The sequence below is a fragment of the Empidonax traillii genome, unplaced genomic scaffold (assembly GCF_003031625.1).
Source record: "Empidonax traillii isolate 1590-97213 ecotype Southwest subspecies unplaced genomic scaffold, ASM303162v1 scaffold143:size1492093, whole genome shotgun sequence".
NCBI lineage: Eukaryota > Metazoa > Chordata > Aves > Passeriformes > Tyrannidae > Empidonax > Empidonax traillii.
This window is the reverse complement of record NW_020955336.1, coordinates 589979-598652: the sequence shown is the minus strand read 5'-3', so window position 1 is coordinate 598652 and position 8674 is coordinate 589979. Positions and strand designations below refer to the sequence as shown.

Below are 8674 nucleotides of genomic sequence, written 5' to 3'. Positions count from 1 at the left end.
TGTATTCGTGGAGCATCAGTGACACAGCAGGAGATCAGGCCAGTGTATCATCACAGCACACAGTGAGTCCCTGCTCAGAAACACCTTCTTTGTTATTAGTGAGGAGAACATCAACACATTCTCTTTCCCCATGTACAGAGATGGCTACAAAGTACTTCTAGAAATTCATATTGTCATTGGTACCAAAAACTGACAGATTTTTGTGTTTGTTGTCTTTTTTTTTTTTTTGAAATTTCTAACCTGCGTTTGTCAGAGAACAAGGTTTTTTTCTGTCTGTCAGCTGCCTGCCAATCACTTTGGAACCTGCAGGCCTGCTACAAAAGCAGATTTTAATTTTTTTTTTCTTTTACAGTAACTCCTTACAATGAACCTTTGCAACATGTGACAAAACCCGACTTTCAACACCCAAACCCACAGGTCTGAATTCCGCTGCCTGCAGGCAGGGGGCCAGCTGGCAAACACTTCTAGCCAGATTATCAGCATTTGCCTGGACAGTTTCCTTGCTGGATGGCAGAGCAAGGGCCACTGGATCAAGGACAGGGAGCAGCTGGGAGGGGATACTACAGCTGTTACAGGCAGGGACATTAAAAAGCCGTGGGCAGGGAAATGGGAAGGGAGCAATGCTGGCAGGAGCCTCGCTGGGGCATTTACAAACAATCCTTGCAGAGTTTAGTTACAATGTCAGCCACCTCAGCCAAAATGGAGCAGAAATTAGTTTAAATTAGTCACTGTGCTTGGAGCTGCTCATTTGCACAGCTCTTTTTACAACTGATCCAGAATACACCTGGCATGGTAAAAACACGGAATTCAATTTATTTTCCTAGATTTGAAATCTCTACAGTGCTCACACCGATATATAATACATACGCTATCCCCCTCACTTTCCCTGGCCTCCAGGCCTCTCCACCAGATGTTAAGAGTCTTCCTGCAGAAGACCTTTGCATCCCAAACTTCAGCAGTCTTGGGTTAACAGACCAAATCCAGTCTGGTTTCTGTGCTCTGTTCAGCCAAATCTTACTCTCCATCTATAGTACAACCAAGCACAGCAGCTCGGAGCCTACCTCTTATTGTTTCCAGTCCTTAAATTCCCCCTTTTTTTTTTTAACTCCTCTGACTTCGAAAAATTTAATAATAATGGTTACAACAATGTGAAGTTGATGTTTTATAGCTGCCAACTCTACCAGTTCATTTACAGGGGATTTACAGCCCTGAAGCCTGGCAGTGTACCTCTGAACAGCATTCAGTGCACCCTGAAATGAATTTTAATGTTTCCACTCGTGACACGTGAGCAGTTTGCAAAGTTTTATAGAGAAAAAATCTCTGAAGCATAAGTGCTGTTTGTAGCTTCAACATTTAGTACTAAATATACATATAAAGATTCTTTCCTAATGCTTTTATTTTACTGCACTCATTTCTCCTTTCTCCCCATCATACTCAGGGAGATATGCCAGGGGGAAGAGACTTGCTGGCTGCAGAGCCATGGGAAGGTAGCAACAGTTTCATGGTTACAGTTGTGGCAGCTGTAGGAAGCACATCCCACAGCACCCCCTCCTCTCTCTCTCCTCTGCTTTACTGTCCCTGTGTGGACACCAAACAAACTCATACGTGACAACTGTGTGCAAAACCTGTGGGTTGTTTATTCAGAAAAACCAACACCGAAGTTTTAGTTGCCATGTCAGCAGTTCTGTTAATGCACCTTTATTGTCTTTTTGCCTTGGAACAGTGAACAGAACATTAGTGTGTGCCTGGGAGCTCTCCCATGGGCTGGTCCATGGCTCTGTGAGCTCCCCGCTGTTCCAGTGAAGGGTGGTTTACATTTCCACAGCTGGTCTTTCATTTGCCATCTTAGCTGAATGATTGCTTTTGTTTTTCTTTTAATTCTATAGACTACTCTATTTCCCACCTGAAACAAAGGTGTTGGATGGTTTGATTGCAGCTCTTACTCATTCATACCCTGGAGAATCCAGGGAAAGACTTCAACGTAATTCCTAATGATAATCAGACAACACCAATAATGGAAACTCAAAAATCAAGCCAAAAGCAATAAAAAGACTAAAAGAAAACAAGCAAACAAACAAAAATGTACTAATATTAAACATGTAATGAAGACACATTGCATAAGATGTTTTTATAGATATATACACTCCCATTTATAAAATCTACTTATATATTAAAAAAAGATAATCAAAAGAGCAGTGGTTTTATCCCTACTATCCCCAATATAGTGTATCCTAAACCTATTCAACAGGTCTAGTACAACTTTTAAGATTTCAAACAAAACTTTCTGATGCAGCCACTATCTTGGCTGGTATTAATCACTTAAAGGTTTGAAATCGTTAGAACACCACTCAAAATAACAGGAAAAAAAAAAAAAGTGATTTTTCAGCTAAGCTCTCTTGAGAAATCAAACACAGGAGAAAAAACTCCAAACAGAGCTTGTGTGCCCTGCCCTGGGCACTTGTACCAACAGCCCTGGCCAAGCAAGGGTCTCCCTCTAAATGCCAGTCACCTCTCACCCCAGTGTGTGCAACTGGGAAAGCCTTCAGCAACACGGTACATCGTGTGGCAACACACAGAAGGGCAGTTACCATCACATTTAAGCCATATAAAATAGGGTTTATGATGGACAAATCACTATAATCTTCTTTAGAAGGTTCTGGCAAGTTCTCTTCCTGCTGCCGATATCCCTACAACGTGTCAATAATAGATGATGGAACAGATGACCACAGTTGAGTTCTGCTGAAAGTCAGGAATTAGAGCCATATCTGATTAATTATCAGCAGCACAATGGAGTGCTGAGCAGTGCAGGCTGATTCACGAGCTATTAAATGAGTAAACTGGAGAACAAGACACTGATCTGTGCACGCTCTGAGCCACTCACCCTTGGGGTAAAATTTCTGCAAAGAACAGAAATAAACCAAATCCTAGCACAGGATTAAAGTGTTATCTCCTCCTGGGAGGACGAATCTAGATTAATTTAGATGAAATTTAGATTTGAACAAGTTCAAAGCTGCCCATTTCCATTCTCTTACTGGGCCACATCATCAACTCATATATATTCATGTAGATGCACTGAGTCCAGCGGAGTTACACCAAATGACATTATAAGAATATTTCGGCTGCTAGACATTCTCAAAGTCAGAAAATAAAAAGCACGTTATAGTAGCTGACCCAAATCACAGCAAACCACAGTACACAAGTGTCCCTTAAAAATATGACTGGATATCAGATTTTCTCACACTCTAAACAATGAGAGCCACTCCTGTAACAGAAGTAACTTCAGTCAATAAGTTCCCAGCATGTGCTGTCACTGAAATCAATCCTCTGCAACAGTGACCAGTATTTACCAGTGTATCCCCACATTCCACTTTAATAACGAACATAAGTACCTGGGTGAGAGAAAAAATTAAAAATGTACAATCTAAAGTGATATTTTATTTACTCATCAAAAAGTTTCTCACCCCAGCAAAGAATCATTGTTTCACTATTCACTGGAGCAGAAGCACCTTATAAAAATAATCCCTGCTTTTTCACATGTATCTTTGAAGAGCCAACAAAACCTCTTCATCAGTTACATCTCTGAAATCAACCTAAACCTTTCTCATAGTTGCTTTTACTTTTAATGATTTTTTTCTTCTCAATAAAAATAGTCCTCTGTTTTCAATTTCCATTCCCAACTGTTTCTGCTCCACTGGTACAAAGAACCTACAGCTGAAAGGAGCTTAACCAAAAAAAAAAATCACCATAAAAAGTACACGTGGATAAAGCATGAAAAAATATAAATAATATATTGAGCACTGGACTCAAGCAATCTGAAATACATGCAAATATTGAACCTCTAGTTAATAATGCACGGCTATGGCCTGCAGTGATTTTCAAGTGCAAAGAAATTGGGCAGAACCATTCTTTAGCACAACTTTAAAAGGATGGTGTTCACAACACACACAAAACAGAGCCCGTGAGCTCCAGTCAACAACGTCATTCTTTAAGCCTGGGAGTTGTTGCAAGTTTAGACCTTGTAACTAGAATTACACAGTGGGGCACAGGAGTGTCTGGTCCCAGGAGTCCCCAGAGATGCTCCCATGATAGTATCCTATAGGATATATTTTTCTTCATATTCTTAATAATAAGATTATATTTTATTAATATTCTTAATCATCCTGCAAAATAATCATGCTTACAGGCTGCCTCTTGCTTGAACAGCAATAAGGGCTGCAACAACTCAGCAACAGGGAATTCAGAAACCATCATTCATGCACATCAGCAGTAAACTCTCAAATTTTAACATGCCTATATTTACCAAATGCATTTACCAAATATTTTGAGATCATTAGATTATCTGTTGTCCTTAAACAGTAAACATGTAAAGAAAAAGAGAAGCATAACGCTCTTAATGTTCTTTCTCTGCATCTCTGGGAAAAGGAAGAAATAACCTCCATTTTGGAAACTGCTCATAGAGCATTTCACAATATTTAGGCACAGAGATCTGTCACAGTTCCATCTGGTTACAAAGCCAGTGATACTTCCCCAACCCAGACTACGCAGAAAATAAGTAAAATAAGACCATCTTGTCCAACTTCCCCCAGCCAGTTTGGTGGGAAATGCAGGATCTCCGCTGCTCATTTTGCAGCACTTCCACAAGGTCACAGGGACACAACCAACTCCGGGCATCTGCTGGTATTTATTGCAGGATGAGCTTTCTAATTACTTACCCAGTAATCCCCTGTGATCACTCAACATGTAACCCTCAACTCCTTCCCTACTCCTTGTGCCCATATCACACAAATAAGTAAGTTTTTTATTCTTCTACAGATGTATAAACTACTCTAAGTAAAGCCAATACTCATCCTTCTGTTTGCACGTATGAGTCAGTCATCCACGAAGAACAATATATTGATTTACAGAAAAAAAAGAGGATACATGCAGAACTAAAACCCAGGGCGGTTATTTTCAAGCAAACAAACTGCTGATTTAGTGAAAACACCAACTTGTCTGTCAAAACAGTCTCTTGCTAAAACTTGAAGTTCCTTTCGAGAAGCCACTCAGAGTGATTTTTTTTTTTTGTCTTTCATCATCGTTGTAATTTTCTTATAACTACAAGATACACTTAGCATAACCTGAGGCAAATCTCACAAATACAGCTTGCACACAAATGGGAGATATTTAAGCGGTAAAGAAAGCATCTTCAATCACTAACATTTGCTTTTATGAAGCTGGCTTTAAAAGGCAGCAAACTAATGAAACATCTAAAAGTGCTACTGTAGAACATTTGGAGGCAAAATAATTATATAGAGCAACTAGAGGGAAATGCAGGATTTCCAGAAAGAACAGCACGACCAAAGTTAAAACATCAACATCCATAATCCCACCAATTACTTTTGGGTTTCAAAAAAGGGATCACTATTTGCCATCATGCTGCCTTAGGAGCAATTAATTCCTGACAGAGTTTATGCGGTCAGGAAAGAACATCTCACTGGCTCTTCAGTTATATGGAGCAGGTCTTCCAGCAAAGTAAAGAATTAAAAAAAATAAATAAAATCCTGGCTAAGAAAGCCAGCTTTCTATGCTCCCAAGTTTACCTGACCACTTGCAAGAAGGAATGAATTGTGCAATATATACAGAACTGCTCAGTTTGTTAAGTGCATGATAGGCCTGATTTTCCTCTGAAATTTCATCTACTATTTACTGCCAGAGGCAACAAACCCCGCTCAGAACTGAGGTTAATCATGAATGTATCAGGCTGCCTCTTGAAACCATGTGCCCTCCTGCACACCCTCAGTAGCACCCAGCTGCCCTAAGTGTAGCCTCCCTGCCAGTGAGAAACCTGTTAGCAGCTATATTTTTGAGCCATCAAAATGCAAAGCATCATGTGCATTTCTTGCACTAATATATGAATTTTCCTAATAAGACTGGGGATTTTGCATAGAAATCAAGCAGTTTAAGTAAATGGCTCCTAGGCTTGGGAGTTCACATTGCTTCTTTTTAATTTAATTAAATGATTGCTTTAGAACTCTACTTGTCTCGTGCAACCAAAGAATTTGGAAATTACACAGGTACACAGGCATGTAGGTGCCCTGCCTATTGTCCAAAATTACATAGGATTGAGGAAATGTACCAGGCTAATTTCTTAGTTTCTTCTAGTTATTGTTAAGAAAAATGCTCAATGCTTGGTGAGGGAACATCCACGCTTTTTTTTTTTTTTTTTGAGTGGCAGCTGCACTAAAACATCAACGGGGGGGAAAAAAATAGTTGTGAAGTTGGCTGGTGAGATGCTGCCAGTCCTCCTTCAGGGCACCTGCTAAGGCCAGGGCAGGCAGCTGTGGGTTAACAGCTTCACCCAGACAATGTAATCTGCTCCAGATGCAGCAATAGCTACTGGCACATTTTATGAATTAAATCCTTAGAAATCATCACTGCGATGAAATCCAATCTGTCTAATTAAATTACTGTAAAAGGCAGAACCTCAAATAGTTCAAATTCCCCTCTGACTGGACTGTCACCTATTGTGTCCTCAGTTCCCCTTTGGAAAGTCCAGATCATCGAAACACTAATTAGCTTATCATAACTACACCACAGTCTAAAATGTGTATTTCTGAAGCGAAAGGCATGAAGGTAATTTACTGCTGGACTGACACAGTGGAACTAGACTTCAGCAGCGCCTGTGCTGCTGCAAAGCTTAAAGAAAACAAACATCAGGGACTGCTTATAAAACCGAACCACAGCTGTTGCACAAGGGGGGGAAACAAGCCCTTAAAGTGATGTAGAGGAGAAAGATGAATTACACAGATTAAAAAAAAAAAAAAAAAAAAAAAAAAAAAAAAAAAAAAAAAAAAAAAAAAAAAAAAAAAAAAAAAAAAAAAAAAAAAAAAAAAAAAAAAAAAAAAAAAAAAAAAAAAAAAAAAAAAAAAAGTAACCATGTATGGACTTGTTTAACTCCGGCACTTGGATAGGTGTTGGGGGGGTGGGGGGATGTGGAAGAAGAGACAAGAAAAGCTTTAATTTTCTGTTCTAAATACATATATCCATGCACACAGATATACAATTCCTGGTTATAAGCTTACGGTGTAATTGACGTGGCAAGTACAACACGGGCACACCGAGGCCTACCCGCCCCCCCCTCCGCGCTGCGCCCGGACCCCCCCGCGCCCTCCCCGCCCTCAACCCCGCCGGGAGCCCACTCCGATCCCAGATCCCCGGCTCCTGCCGCCGCCTCCTTCCCTCCTTCCTTCTTTCCCTCCCTCCCTCCTTCCCTCCTTACCGCGGCTGGCGAGGCCGCTCTTCCCCGCCTTCCCCCGCCAGCTCCGCCCGGGCCGCACGGCGCGGCCGGCCCTGCCCGCGGCACCGGCGCTGAGCGGAGCGGGGAGTTCACTCTGTGCTCACCTACAGGTGACGTCCCACACTTCTGCCTTCCTGCTGGTATGCCGGGTTTTTTAAGGACGGGCCCTGCGGCTCTAGGGCTGTGCTTTCAGCGTGGTGAGGTCGAAAAAGGGTTCCCGAGTTCGTGTGGATTTCTCAGAGGCCGGGAGTGAGGGAGCTCGGGTTTCCCGGTGTGTGGAATGGCCTCGTAGAGTCACCACCTCCTCAGCGGGTTTGGGATATTTTGAAAAGTACAGAAACGTCACAAAATGCGTGTTAAATAGATTCTGCAAAAAGCGAAGTCCAGGGAATTTTAAAATAATTTTAAAATAATTTTAGAGGGATGGATGTGAAATGGGGTAGTAGGGTTGGGTATGTGTAAACATTATGCTACAGGGTAAGGGGTATAATACAGCTACATTAAAATCTACATTCACTACACATCTTCTAAAATCTACACAAATTTAAAAATTAAAAAAGTTCTAAGGCATCAAATTCTCAGGCATGTAAAATCCAGTGTCTTGCGATGTCCAAATGTCACCCGTTACGTTTAGAATCTACCCCAAACCTCCTGTTTTTCATGGTGCTGAAGGGAAACACAACCATTTTTCTTGTCTGACATTGTGGTAAAAAGTAAATAGGATTGTGGATTGCATTTTTAAGCTTTCCTGTGTAAAGTGCACATGCAAACAGTAAAACTTTACTCCTGCTCAGAGACCATAATTCAGACCTTTGGCTGGCCTTGATCAGGGCTGGCCAAGGGACAGTGTTGGCATTTCTGTCTTTGCATTGAGAGTGGGAGCAGGGTTTATGCCTTTGAGGTTTAACTTCAGAAGATTTGAAATCATAAATTAGATTCCCAAGACAAGGCACAAGCTTAAACAAAAGCAATCTAGGTAGGTATATAAAGTCTCATATCATCTGCTTTTAAGCATGTATGGCTGTTGGGTTTGGGACTTTCTCCCTAATGCTGAATTTTTCACACCAGCAGGTGGTCCCCAGAGCTTCAGGGTGATAAGAGCAGCAGTGTGGGCTGTGCTGAAATTCTTGTTTACCTGTGTGTGGCTCTGTATTTCTCCGTGACATTTCCTTGCTTCTCTTTGGTCCTGCCCCTGTTTACATGAAATTTTAATTTTAGAATGCAACTTGTAATTTGAGATGGTAGGGAAATCCTGTTGCTAGTGGTGGTGTTTTTCATTGTTTTAAACAGAAAAAAAATGTGGGATAAAAAGGCTGCACGAACCCTTTCATATATTTAAGCAGCCCAGACTATAGGTGCTCAACTTTTAAATTCTATGGGCAAGCCAGATTGGAAGTT

General features: G+C 41.1%; 1 protein-coding gene across 2 annotated transcripts in view; it reads right to left on the bottom strand.

Annotated features, from left to right (window-relative positions):
- The window catches only part of NMNAT3 (nicotinamide nucleotide adenylyltransferase 3), a 21221-nt gene extending 13899 nt beyond the window's left edge, over nucleotides 1-7322 (bottom strand). Inside the window, exon 1 of one of the 2 annotated variants that reach the window (XM_027884369.1) lies at nucleotides 7259-7322. The gene's annotated coding sequence lies outside the window, so the exon portion shown is untranslated. Of the gene's footprint in view, nucleotides 1-1903; nucleotides 1989-7258 lie in introns of those variants that run through there. The other variant, XM_027884368.1, reaches the window with a different exon arrangement.
- Between the last annotated feature and the right edge of the window lie 1352 nt (nucleotides 7323-8674).